Below are 13745 nucleotides of genomic sequence, written 5' to 3' on the forward strand. Positions count from 1 at the left end.
GAGCTCAGGTACTCTTTATAGTCTTATGAAAGCTGCCCTCCACTACAGGGAAGACTATGTTGGTTGTGTGAGAATTGATGAGTTTGATTTGATAATTTGTATAGGCTTGTTTGCAGGTGCAGATGCCCACTTAGGTGGGAACCCTGGCAAATGTAGCAATATGGTGGGAACACAGGCAGTTCTCATGATAGTGTCAAGGTCCCTGTTGAACTCTGTCCCCGCTGTCCCAGTGAAATACACAGACACGCAAATTGATACTTTCACTGTTTTAAGATTCCACATAACCACTCTTTACCTTGATTTGACCCCCACTAGCGACTTCAAAATCCCTTTGAATAAATGCGGGTCAAATTTGACCCAGAACACCTATGTACAAATATTTAGCTTCACAAAAACAAATAATCTAGAAATTTTTCCATTTTTGTATATTCTGGGACACTTTAGGGAAAGTCATAAAATTTCAGGCTCAAATAATGTAATTTAGAGTGTTTTTACCCCTTTAAGATGTCTAAATGGGCCAAATTTGACCCGAACAGTATGTAAGGGCTAACTGTAAGACTTGTTCTGGAGCTAGGCACTTAAGAATTTCACTATACATTATACCATGTATGATTATGTACGTGACAAGAAAACTTGATTTGATTTACTTACTCAAAAAGGCACTTCCTGGTGGCGGAAGCCGTGCAGCACGTTCACAAACATCAATCTGCATTAAGTACTAAATTATGAACACTGCAGCCTAGATACCATATTACACCAGTACATTTGGAAGACAAACACTCCCTGCATATAAAGAAATACAGGTCCCCTATAAACAATATCAAGCTGTTATTGGTGGGATGTACCAAAATAGTAAACATAAACAACCTTCTAAGTAACAATTAACCTCTCACATTTGCAGCACAAAATAGTTATTTAAACATCTTTAACATAATCCCAGGATGTGTGAATTAATGTTAAACGCAAAAAATTTGATTGTTACTTTATAATCAACCCCAATACCAGTGTGAGTTGTAACACTAGCTGGTGATGGATTAGCAGTAACAGAACGTTTGTGGCCCAGACACTGAAATTAACAAAGGAAATCTAAAGAGGCTTAATGTTACATTTTTCAATAAAGTGAAATTAAAGAAACAAAACAAAATTAATAATTGTTTAATGTAATTCCTACTCTCAAAAAATACTTGGCAGGTGAGCGGATGAACCATCTGTTTATCACTGTCTGTCTTACCTTGCAAAGCAGCTGGATTTGTGACACTGATTGGTTGTGTCCACTTGTGCATGAACCACAAGTGGTTCCGACACGAGGATAACTTGAAGCCTGAGGTGATCTTGTGATGACGTGATCTTGTGAGTCTAGCTGCCTCACAAGTTAAGACAGACTGTACCATACAGACATAAGGAATGTGCAGAGAGCCCAGTATTTGTATTTGTTATCTATTATAATAATTATGAAAACTTAAATGTAATATTGGTTTATGGTTTTTATAAACCCAGAAATAATCACATATAACTATAAACACCATTGAAAAGAAAATTATTTTAAAATTAAGATTCAGTTCCTAATTCACACTCAAACCAATGAAACTGTAAACTAGTAAATGCCTATGTGAACATTGGGTCTCATTCACAAAAAGCACGTACACACAAATCTGTGCTGAGCTGTGCATACAAACGTTTTAAGCACAAATCCTGGATTCATCAATATGTTCTTATTCGAAATTGTTCTTACTCTGTGAACACATTTAGAACTGTCTTAGACCATGCATACACACAAATCATAAATGTCCCACGGACTTAAAAAATGATATAGTCAATATTTATTCAATGTAAACAGTATATTAGAACTGCAATTATTAAAAAAATGATTGTGTAGGCTAGAACCTAATGTTACTGAGTGCAGCACACACACACACACACACACACACACACACACACACACACACACATACATAATGTTACTGTTTTGAATAGAGGACAACTGTAAGGATACACTCAGTAATGGTCATCAAAGCTCAAAAACAGGTGCAAGCTAACCCACAATTAGCGAAAATAGCAGAACAAAATATAATTTACTCTCCAGTTTTCACAACAGAGAAAATAGCGTTAGCTCATACCGGGAAATGTGTCACACTGAGCTTATGATGGAAAAAACAGGCTGAAATCCCCAACTTAGTCACTGGCGCCATCATGTCAAGACAAATTGCTCAGTCAGCAGCAAATTAATGTTAGCAACTGTTAGTTCCATGGGGAAATGCACACAAAGCTTTTATTTAACCAAGCTGACAACTATACTTTCAAACACGGCCATCTTTGTAATTTTGCCGGTAGCTGTACCTGAGGCTTGACTCATGGTATACTAACAAGTTCGAGACTGCCTTGTATTTTAAAAATATCCCATATTGTTTATGTTTTTTGTTTATTATATACAGATTAGCAGCGACACACGTACACGCTCTGTTAAGTGTCACGTCAGTACAAACAGGTGGTGCACAAGTACCCACTGCGCTAACATCACAAAACCCAGCTATTTGACTTTTTTTTCTTCCTAAACACAAATATTTATACGAAATAAATATTCGTAAAAACCCACTATTTGTGCTTTGCCGAATATCATATTCAAATCTGGCTGCACCCCTAATAGACAAACTGAGAAGCTGAATGTGCTTTGTACGTTGAGTTATACCAGCTCCAGTAAAGAGATCAGAGACTCTGTGACTTCTATGTAATCTTTACTAAACAAAATACACAATTAACAATTGAAACAATTAACACAGCAGACAGTAGTCTTTAAGTCTTTAAATATTGGTTTAAGACTTACACCACTCATGTTATGACACCTCCTACCTGTGGTGTGTTTCGTTCTCACCGCCATTTTAGATCTTGCAACCTCTCTTCTTCAGACCTCGGTGAGTGAATGACATACATACATACATTCAATACGAAAATATATTCAGGTCAGTTTGGCTGCAGTGAAAAAAGTGATTTTAAATGCACAATATGTCATTTCTGCCGCTAGGGGTCTCTCAATCAAAACAATAATAAAAGACAGAGTTTGCCGATAGTAGTGTGGGATCATGGGAATTGTTGTCTTTATTGTTAAACAACCAGTTTATCCGGGTTAGGATTACTCCAGAGGGGCTGCTAGCTGAGCTGCTGCTGTTTGCTCAGCTTGTTTCTCTGATCAGTTAAGATCCAGATCTGTGATCTTTCATCCGGTTAAAAGATATAGTGAAAAATGACAAAGATCTAAAACGTTGATCATAAAAATATGGCTTAAAACTGAATAAAAGTCAATTCATGATAGTTTCTGGCAGACAGCCAAAACACTGATGTATTATCTTGTAGGTGTATACTCTTTCGTAGACACTATTGTGCTAGGCAACCACAACGCCAATGTATTATCTTATAGGCATATACTCTTTGGTAGATGCCACTGTGGCAGAAAACCACAATGCCAAAACATGTATCTTGTGCGCATATACTCTTTGGTAGAGGGGCTACAACACCATTGACAGGCGACCAAATGAAATGGACCGTTACCTTGATTAAACTACAGATTTCTCTGCCTTTGAAAATTGTTGGAAACATTTGGGATAATAAACATAGGTCTAGTCGTTTTTAGACATTTTCATGCAGAATAGTTATAGTTATATTTTAGCTTTAAGGATGCAAATGAAAAGTTTTTATATTAAAGACACCTCAAACAATCAGATGGGTATCCCAAAAAGCCATATATCTACTAGTGGTGAGTTTTACATACTTACATACCTGAGTGAAACCATTTCATCACCAATCACCAATCACCATCCTCCATTACAACGTACAGAGCATATTGTAAGTTAAGAAATAAAAGGTTGTTAAGTTTATGACATTATAATAATGGTAATAATAATAATAATAATAATAGTAATAGTAATAATAATGATGACAACCCCCCGCCCCCCACATTTGACATTTTTCAATGCCAATAATAACAGCAAGTATCCATTCATTCGGGGAGCAATAGCATTTGGGAGCCTCTGTGCAGTGCTGTTCCGAAACCTGAGTTAATCTCTGTGGCGTTGCCTAGGAAACTCTTGGCAGCGTAGCTGCTTTTCAGGTTAGGTTACGTGAGAGAGCCAGCGGCAGGAAAGTGACAGTGAGTACGAGCGGAGCAGAGGAAAAGGTTTGCAGTAAGTTGTCAATCTGGCAGTAAATGTACAGTACAGTGTACAGTGTGTCAGTTAATAAATGCTGAAGCTTGTCAAGACCAAGAAAAGTTTTGTTCCGTTGTTCCCCCAACTGCTGGAAAATGAAGAGGGTTAGCTCCAAAGTTAGCAACAAAGGGTCAGCGTAACCTGCAGATACTAAACAGAGACAGAGAAATAGAGAGTGGAGAAAGGTGTGGCTGCTGAGTCTCCCAGATTTTATTCTGCGCACCCCCCACCAGGCCAAAGCAGTTAACCTAGAGGGAAAAAATCTGAGAAATGTCTCTGGGAACACAATGTATGTGAAAGCAAAGGAAAAGTACAATTCAACAGCTTTTCATACTCCAAAATGTGTAACAGCATGCCTGCAAGGAGGCAGGGGTCATTTCATTGGTCAACACTAAACCTGGCCTTCTATTGGTTGGGGGATTTTGACAGGGTTGTTGCACACAAAATCCAAGAGCAGAGCAGCAATCTGAGAGAAGTTCCACAAGCACACAGAAGCAGCCTGAGTGCGAGGAAAGAGCTGAAGCTGGAGCATGGGAAATCTGTGCAAGCAACATTATATTTGAGTGCAAGCACACAGGTTGAGCAGAAACACAGCAAATCTAAGTGCAAGCAGAGGCTATTTGAGTGCGAGGGCAGAGTTTGGAGCAATAATATTACAAAATTTGAATGTGAAATCAATAAATTATGCTCTCAAATTGATATACCACACTCTTGAATAAAGACAGGGAAAAAGCTCCATACAGGTTCCCATACTGGAAGAAGAATCCACTGCAGACTTGCAAAATTTTCCTGGGAAAGGAAACAATAGTTGAATATAAATCAACTTCAACTTCATTATGACATAACTTAATATGTAGGTTAGCCTACAAGGGTTTTATTTCTTGTGAGTGGGAAATGTTTCTACCGACAGATTAGTGGATGGATGTGATATATTAACAGAGGATATGCAATAATTTTGCAGCCAATTCATGTTGAAGTTGGAAAAGTTTAAGGTTTGAGAAATTGCATAGGCCTGGATAGGCTATTGAGTTTGATATAATAGTCAGGAGATTACTCCGCAACTGTTGTCTTGCACTTATTCTGTGCGGGCCATTCTGTGCTTATTTATAGACTGGACAGGCCTATGTAAAACTGAATGTCAATGTTGTAGCTGTTGTCAATAATGTTGAAGGGGTAGGGTTACTATTAACCATAGATAGGGAGCTCCTGATCAAGAAAAAAAGACACTTGCGAATGAAAAAAGCCTTTTACTGTAAATTCTATTTCGTGTCAGAAAATGCTTTGATACCTTTTCCCCCCCAAATTGATTGACAAAAAACATAGCAAAGCACCACATTTAATGTCCCGAGTTTCATTTGAGAATAGGAACTTGATTGAGACAAAGGTACATGGATTTATCACCCTGCCTTGTGAATTCTGTATAATGTTTGATAAATATCTGTCAGTATATAAGATCTGGACTTGGATTTGATTTCTCTTATTGTAGGTAGTTAAAGCTGCTGAATCACTGCATATCACTGAGTTTTGTGGTTTATAGTCCTCTAGCCACCAAAGTTCCCATAATATTTCCAGCATCCCTGCTGTGAATATTAACATCTGATCTGAAATTCTATGTGCGTTTTTAATTCTTAATTCAGAATTGGTTACTCCAAATGCCACTTTCCCACTCTCTAGATCCCTTGATCCATCTGCATTAATTTGTAAATATGAACTCCATTCTTGTTGCAGATGAGACTTAATTTCCTTGACTATATCTCCTGATTTCTTCCTTTTGTTATTATTCAGTATGCATAGATCAACTTCAGGTTCTGGGATTAGCCATGATGGTACAACTGACCAACAGACTGGAGGGCATGCATATAATATTTATAATACCAATTCCCGCCACCTCAGATGTTGGCTTGTTTTCAAAGTTTGTTTTGGCATTAACTGCTCTACTTCCGTTTTAAGAGAAGCGACTGAATTTCTGTTCTATCTGCATTATTCAGCCGAGTAGTGGGTGATGTTGAATTTGGTCACTGTATGCTGTCGACTCAGTGGTGCACAATGTCCAATTGGATTGCTCTGCACTGTCCACTAGGTCACACATGATGTCCACTGGGTGGCAGTGCAGGATGACTGGATAAGTGGTGTACAATTTGGGTGGGTGGGGTAGACAGAATGACAAAAACTCAAGGAGGTGACCTTTCCTGCGGACAAGTTTATGTGTGGGTTGTAACCAAGGATGACCAAGAACCAAGGGAGAGTGAGGGCAGTTGATTATGTGAAAATATTTCCTAGTGGTTTCCAGAGAGAGACAGAGTTACAGAAATGATTTTCTCATGGAGTTGGGCAAGGAGCTGTCCGTTGAGAGCATTGGCCTCAAAGGGGGAGTTGAGAGGAAAGGCCCAACTGAGTAGCTACCTCCTATCTATGACACTCTCGACTGCACCTGAGTCGATGACAGCAGGCAGGGTAAAGGACTGGCTCCAAGAGTGCCCTAAAACAAAGATCTGGAGGGAGATTGGCAGGTGATTTGGCTCGGCAATGTATCTCCCACTACTGCCAAACCTGTCCTTTTACTGGACACCAGGGAGAAAATGGCAGACCTTGCCACAATACAGACAGTTATGGTGTTAATACACCTCTGCTATTCCTTTTGGAGAGAGACGGGCCCAGCCAAGCTGCATGGGTTCAGGTTCTGGAAAAGTCTTGGGAGGAGAGGCAGTTGGGAGAGAGGAACAAGGCAAGAAAACAGGTGTTGAGCTTCACAGGGCTCATCTCTGGAAACCAACTCATACTTGATGGTTTCAGTCAGGGTGTTCTCCCCATTCCAACCGTTCTCAGCAGCAAAGGTGCAAAACTCAATCGCCATTTCAGCGATACTGCAGGAGCCTTGATGGAGAGGTAAGAGTCTTTTAGTGGTACCCTGTTGCTGGAATAGGAGAAGCAGATGGAGGACTGTTTTTCCCACCTGATGCCCAGGAAAGTGCAGCTCCATGGAGGCAGCCCATCAGGTAACAGATTTTAGCCCGTTCACTGGCATAAGTATGGGGCTGTTGCTCGATTACCAGCGAACACTGAACCAAAAAAGCTCTGCAAAAGCTCTGAGGTCACCATCATAAGGCTCAGGAGCAGGGACAAAGGGCTCACAGGGTGGAGGAGAGGGACTGCGGGCCGCCTGCAAAGGGCTGGGGGCTTGTTGTGAGTTCTGGACAGTGAGTTGGCTCTGCAGGTTCAACAGGGTCCGTGACAACTCTGTTAACAGGGTTGTCAGGGCTTTGTTGTGTTGTCCGAACAGGGCGCCTTGACCGACAAGGGCTTGGTGAAGGAGGTCTGTGTCTGCTGGGTCCATGTTAATGGCCAGATTGTTCTGTTACCTGGAGCTGCAGAACAGGTGAACCCAGGTGCAGACACAGATGAGAGAACAGGAATAAGGTAAAAAAGATATTAACTGCAGGAAGATGGACTGCAGGCTAAGGGAAGCTTGAGCCGGTAGCTGAGAGCCAGGAACTGAGGCTGGGGCAGTTGGAGGCCGTGGAAGCAGGTCCAGAGCGGGATCCGAGGGGACTAAATAATGCAGGGGTCCGAGGCAGAACAGCAGGGCTGAGGGCAGAGCAGCAGGGTTGACCAGACGAAGGGCAGGAAACAGGGACCAGAGTTAGAACAGGTAGGCCTATAAGAATGACGGAGAACAGGATCAGGTTTGGAGAACAGACAAGAATAAAATGCTGAATAGCAGAAATTGGTAAATAATGTGGCTCAAAGTGTTGCAAACTGACTGGTGGCAGAGTTTACAATCTGGCAGGGTGGAGGTGGCAGAGCTGAATATTTGTAGAGGCTTGATTACAGAGATGAGGTGCAGCTGGCATGGCTCTGCTCTGACCCCAGCACACCTGCAGACAATCACACACACACACACACACACAGGGAGAGAGAAGGAGAGAGCCACTAAGGGAGTGGCAACAGGTTAGAGAGGCACTGAATGGAGGTAGAGGGCATAATAAACATAGCACAAAAAGTAAGGAAGTAAGGAAATTTGTGTTTGGTAGATTATTTCTTTGTTGTAACAATGCTTCTTGGCAAGCCTGTTTATTTCCCTATTAAATGGTGCCACATTTGTAAGGAACATGCATTTGTGGGATGAGCAGCAGAGCTGAGTATGTGGGTTGCACCCATGAAAAATATGCCAAATCTTCTTTGCCAATGCCAAATAGCTTACTCTGCCATTGACTCTTGTTTGGTGTTTGGTGGATTGAATGATTGAAGTTTGAAGAAACAAGATATATTGGCAATTTAACAATGTATTCATTTAACAAACAGGAGCCTCAGCAGTGTGTGGAAGAACCATACACAGCCACAACAGCCTGGCACCTCCTCCTCATGCTGGTCACCAGCCTGGTCACCCACAACAAACAAGTGACCTGTAGCATTATGTTCAAATGCAGACAGCTACAATCTGTACAAACAGTTTTACACAAAAACTTCAATTCATATCGACATCATATAAGGATGTCATCGGAATTTGCTTGTGTTTGCGTGATGGTTGCGCGTGCTTCTCCGAAATGCCTGCTTTTACTTTTCAAAATTATTTTAAGTTAATCAAGGTGTGTCACTTAACTTGAAATTAATAATATTATCTAATGTCATCGAAATTTCACTGCAAAACAGCTTAGCCCAAAATAACATCCTTCAATTAAATGCATTTTAAAATAACGGTAAGCTAGCTAGATTATACCTTGTTAGCCCCATTGTTAACATTCAAGCCAGACTCCCAACAGAACATTGTCTTTATAAGCTTACTGCCAATGTACTGTCTAAAAAATTAACATAATCCTTAACATAAAATGAATGTTTCTCATTTACCATTTCTTTGCTGATTATTATCCCCAGTGTGTTGGGCTGGCAGTCTAGTCTGTGACCAAGACTTCAGAGTGAGCCGCGTTGACAGCGGGATCCTCGTGCCAATGACATCAGCTGTACATAACATAGCCTCACATAGCCTACATTGAATGGATACCGGTATGTTGATAATTTTTTTTTAAAAGTAGATATGTAGGTGGGCTGGATAGGAGATTTCACTGTTGGCAGTCCTATGAAATTAAATATGGTAGCAGTTATATTTGTAAGTGCTAATACACGCCGTTGTTGCAATTTCACTGTACAAAAAAAGTGCTGGCACTATAACTTCTAATTCTTTCACAAAATGAAAAATAAAAATAAAACTCTTTAATGTATATCATATGGTTCTGTAATGTAAAGCAAAAAAGTTATTTGAAGTTATTAGGCTTCAAACACAACCATTAAAAACAAGCAAGAAATAGGCCAACAATTTCTTGTGCATGAAATGATACTATCAAATAATTAAAGTTGATGGTGTTTCATACTTAAAATTTAATTTGTGTTTTATTTGATGTGGGTACTTTGGATAATCCCTTCATCTTGAATTTTAATTGATGCAACATTATTGTTGGATGATTATCTTGAAAACATGATGTTGCATACATGAACGGGGAAACAGCAGGACTCGGGAGCACAGAGGGGGTATTGTTTTTTCTCATTTGTTATTCTTTTTTTTTTTAACTATAACTGCTACATTACTCAACATTTAAGATTTTATCTTTGTTTTTATTTCTTTATTTTAATTTTATCAGTACAATCAATGGTCCACATCATGCCAGTGGGTGGACCAAATGGCCCACTGCCAGGAAGTATTTTCCTCACTGTCGATTTTTATGATATCCTCAACATTTTTCAACACAGAAACACGTAAGTGTCCTTGATAACTTAACAGTATGATAGGTTAATGTTATGGCCATCTGTTTTAATTATTTCACCTTTGAGACTGACAAAGATCATTGTATCACTGTAGTGATAAAATTGAAATAAAGTAATAAAAACAAAATTAGGATCTTGTGATTAAATGTTGAGTAATGTAGCAGCTTTGGTCAAAAATAAATAAATGAATTAAATAAATAAATAAAATAACAAATGAGAAAAAAACAGTGCAGCTTCTACGCTCCCCAGTCCCAACTGACAGGAACAAAAAAAAAAAACAATTGAAAAATGTTTAAACGTTTTAAAGTTGTGCTGGGTGTCACGAAAAAAGGAAAATTTGTGTCTATGAACACAAATCTTTAGATTAAATTCCATGACTATTTCATGAACTGCCGTGATACTGGGTTGCATCACCACAAGTGCAAGATGGATGACTGAATGCAGCTGAAACGTGAACAGTGTAGACATGGTAACACTGACACATAACAATACTCTCTCCTATTCTGTGAGAACACAGTCATTTATCACTTTTCAGCATTTGAACAAAAGACCAATGCTGCAGTTTTTCTGGTGATGACAGTTTCAATTTTAGTGTGGAAAATAGCACAAAACTCAGGTACACTGTGAGCATACCCTGTCAACTAGAGATTACGTTTACTAAATTATTTACTCAGTTACATTGCATTGGCAAATGTAACGCCAGCTGGATTATGTTCACAGGCAGCTTTTTTTTTCTCCAAATGAATTAAGCTCTACATTCACATATTCTGTATTAAACAAAGACCATGATCTTTCCCAGTGTATAATGTATTCGCAATTTAGTAGTATATAAACGTACTTACTAGGAGACAGGGTTGAATGAGCTGGTGACTTGTCTAATACGGACAGACTGCCCTGAACATGGTCAGTATTGACACCGAAGTTTTGTGGTGCCAGTATTGACAACACTTGATTGCAAGTGACACTACCTAATATGCATCTCCTTCACCACGGCGCTCAGCAAATCAATAAAACATCAAATGTGCACAGACAAGGAAAGAACCTTGCTGTGCCTCAGGAAAATAATATATCTTTGACATGTTGGTCTTTGTTTTACTTCCACTCAGTTTGACTCTTTTGTACTTGTATTACAATAATGATTATTAACATTATGTATCTAGCACTTTTCAAAAAAATGTGCTGCATTTGTGAATAGGGTGTAATGTGATAATTATATTCCTCTACTACAATAGGGGCATGCAACAATACAGCAAATTGGCATCCAGTGTATTACAATTGCACAAATTAGGTAGGTTATTTTCATCTTTTTGTTTCATGATTGAAGACTAGATAACTAAAATTACGAGTTAATGTTGGAGTATTGTTTTGTCATGGTTATAGAGGGATATACCACCCACCACTCAAAATACAAGATTTCTATTCCATATTTCATTTTCAAACTATCGCCCCTTCATTTTTTTCACATTATCATTTCATGGTGGTAAAACACTTTTTGTGCATAAAGAACATTTGTGCATTCTTAGAAATTATAGGAGACTAGCCTCTTGTCAAACAAAAACAGATGTGTAGGAGCTCTGAAAATGCCAGATCTCTTCCAGGCTTAAGGGAAGAGAGTAATCAATTCAGTTGTACCGGTTGCTTGGTAACTGAGGTCACGCTTGGACATTTTCATAGGTTATATATCTGTTCACAATGATGTCCCTGAGCAGTACACTAGCTAAGCTACTTCACCAGTTAAATCTGTCTATCCTTGTGCACACATCAACACAAAGCATTTCAGTATTACTATCTCCCTACAGAGAATCAGGAGCTGCAAGTGGAACAGCTACGTGAGCCGCATGGCAGGCTCGTATTTTACCTTCAGGCGCTGGCTGTCAACATCTCGACCACAGAATTACAAATGACAGAGCAGTTCCTTGAATCACAACCATCAGTTTCTGCACACCAGAAGATGGCGGTCATACGGTATTACTGAGTACTGTGTTCTGGAAAAGTCTTGCTGAAATGGAATACAAATATAGTATTTGATATTTCTATTTTCTTTTTTTTGTCCAATGTGCTGTACAATTGCTAATTTTTATAACTATCACGCACACAAAAAAGAGATATTAAACCAAAAATTTGAGATATTAAACCACTTGCTGCTTTATTTGGTTCACCAGTACAATCCTATACAGTCCACCATGTACTGAGATGTGGATTATTGTTATGTGGTGACATTACATACCAACAGCTAAACCTCAAACACTCATTCTGCTTTTTGTTGTTTTTTGTTGACTCTTAACATACTGCACGGTATACATGAGTAGTGTCTTTAAATAGACAGGAATAGATGGAATATTGATTTCCTTTGGGAATTGTGGTATACATTTTTTTCCTTCTCATGTGTCTCTCATAAACAAGTGATGGCCTCTTGGTGTCTATACCCCAGCATAAAACTCCAACAGTGGAGATGTAATTAGGCCATTTGAGGGAGAGAAAGCAAGAAAATAAGACAGAAAAAAAAATCCAATTATATGTTTTTAGGTGTTATCTAAGGTTTTCCTTGAAAGCAAAATAATAGAAAAAGGCTTTTGAGATGGCTTTGCTTGTTTATACAGACACACGTTGTTAACATAGTGACATTACCAATAAATGACACTATGCATTGTAATTGCATGTGTGCATTAGTGTGTCCCTGCTGAGGAAATAATGCAAACTATAGGAAAGCAATTGTATACTTTAATAGTGGTTGTAGTTAGTGTGTAAAATCAGTTTACAGTCTCATTTCCTCATGGTGCCCTGTTCACACTAAGAGTTCTTTCAGTTAATCAACTATTTAGCAGTGGTCATCATCACTCACAATTGCAGTTGAACTAACTTAGGACTGAGTTAAATCTACTCATATTCATTTATCATAAAAAGTAAACTTTTGCTTCAAACACTTGGGGAAACATGGGGAAAACAACAATAGAGATGAACAGCTGTCACTCTTAGAGTCCTTCTCCAAAAACGGCTAGGCCCTTTGCCACCCAATTTCACTGATGCAAATATGCAGGAGAGGAGCCAACAAACCAATATGAAAATAATGTACAGTATGTGAAATGTACCTAACCTTCTGGATCCCATAAAACTATCTCTCTCTCTGTCTCTCTCTCTCTCTCTCTCTCTCTCTCTCTTTCTAGTACAGTTAGAAAGGAACTCATATCTAAAGACAAGATCTCAGACTTTGCACATATATGTTCACATCAGAGGAGGCTCGTCCATAGAGGCAGAGGAGGTTTTTTCCTCCTCTATTTTTGAGAAGCAAGAGGGAGACCAAAATATAAAACAAGAGTGACTGGTTGAAGTAAACCATTACCAAATCTCAGTATAATTTATAAATTAGTAAAATAAAATAGGCAAGAGGGGATAGGGCAGTCTTTGTGAAGTTGGGGGGGGAGGGGGGGGGGGGGGGGCGAAGAGGACGGGCTCCTGCTGTCTTCCTTAGGGTGGGATCTCTTCTATCAATTTAATGTAATTCATTTTTTTAATGCTAAGGGAATGTGTTATGGGCCAAAACACGTAAAATGATGCTCCAATGGAGGACATCCTCTTTAAACAATCAACAACTAGAATACAATATTGACATTGCGTTGGTCCAGTGATAATTTCCAAATCTCATCTTCACTTCTCTACCACTGTATTGTGCATGGGTGTGACGAACTGGCAGTAAGGCATTAGATTGATTAATATTTCATATAGTAGCATATTACAAAAGAAATTATGTTGTGCAAAACTACTTTTAAACACATCACTAAAAAATTACAT

General features: G+C 39.0%; 1 long non-coding RNA gene across 1 annotated transcript; it reads left to right on the forward strand.

Annotated features, from left to right (window-relative positions):
• Nucleotides 1-8112: 8112 nt before the first annotated feature.
• LOC122969059 lies at nucleotides 8113-12435 on the forward strand. The gene is made up of 3 exons (XR_006398924.1): nucleotides 8113-8199; nucleotides 9072-9200; nucleotides 11756-12435. It is a non-coding gene; the product is annotated as an uncharacterized LOC122969059 (long non-coding RNA).
• The last annotated feature ends 1310 nt before the right edge of the window (nucleotides 12436-13745 follow it).

Source organism: Thunnus albacares, chromosome 18 (genome assembly GCF_914725855.1).
Source record: "Thunnus albacares chromosome 18, fThuAlb1.1, whole genome shotgun sequence".
Classification (NCBI taxonomy): domain Eukaryota; kingdom Metazoa; phylum Chordata; class Actinopteri; order Scombriformes; family Scombridae; genus Thunnus; species Thunnus albacares.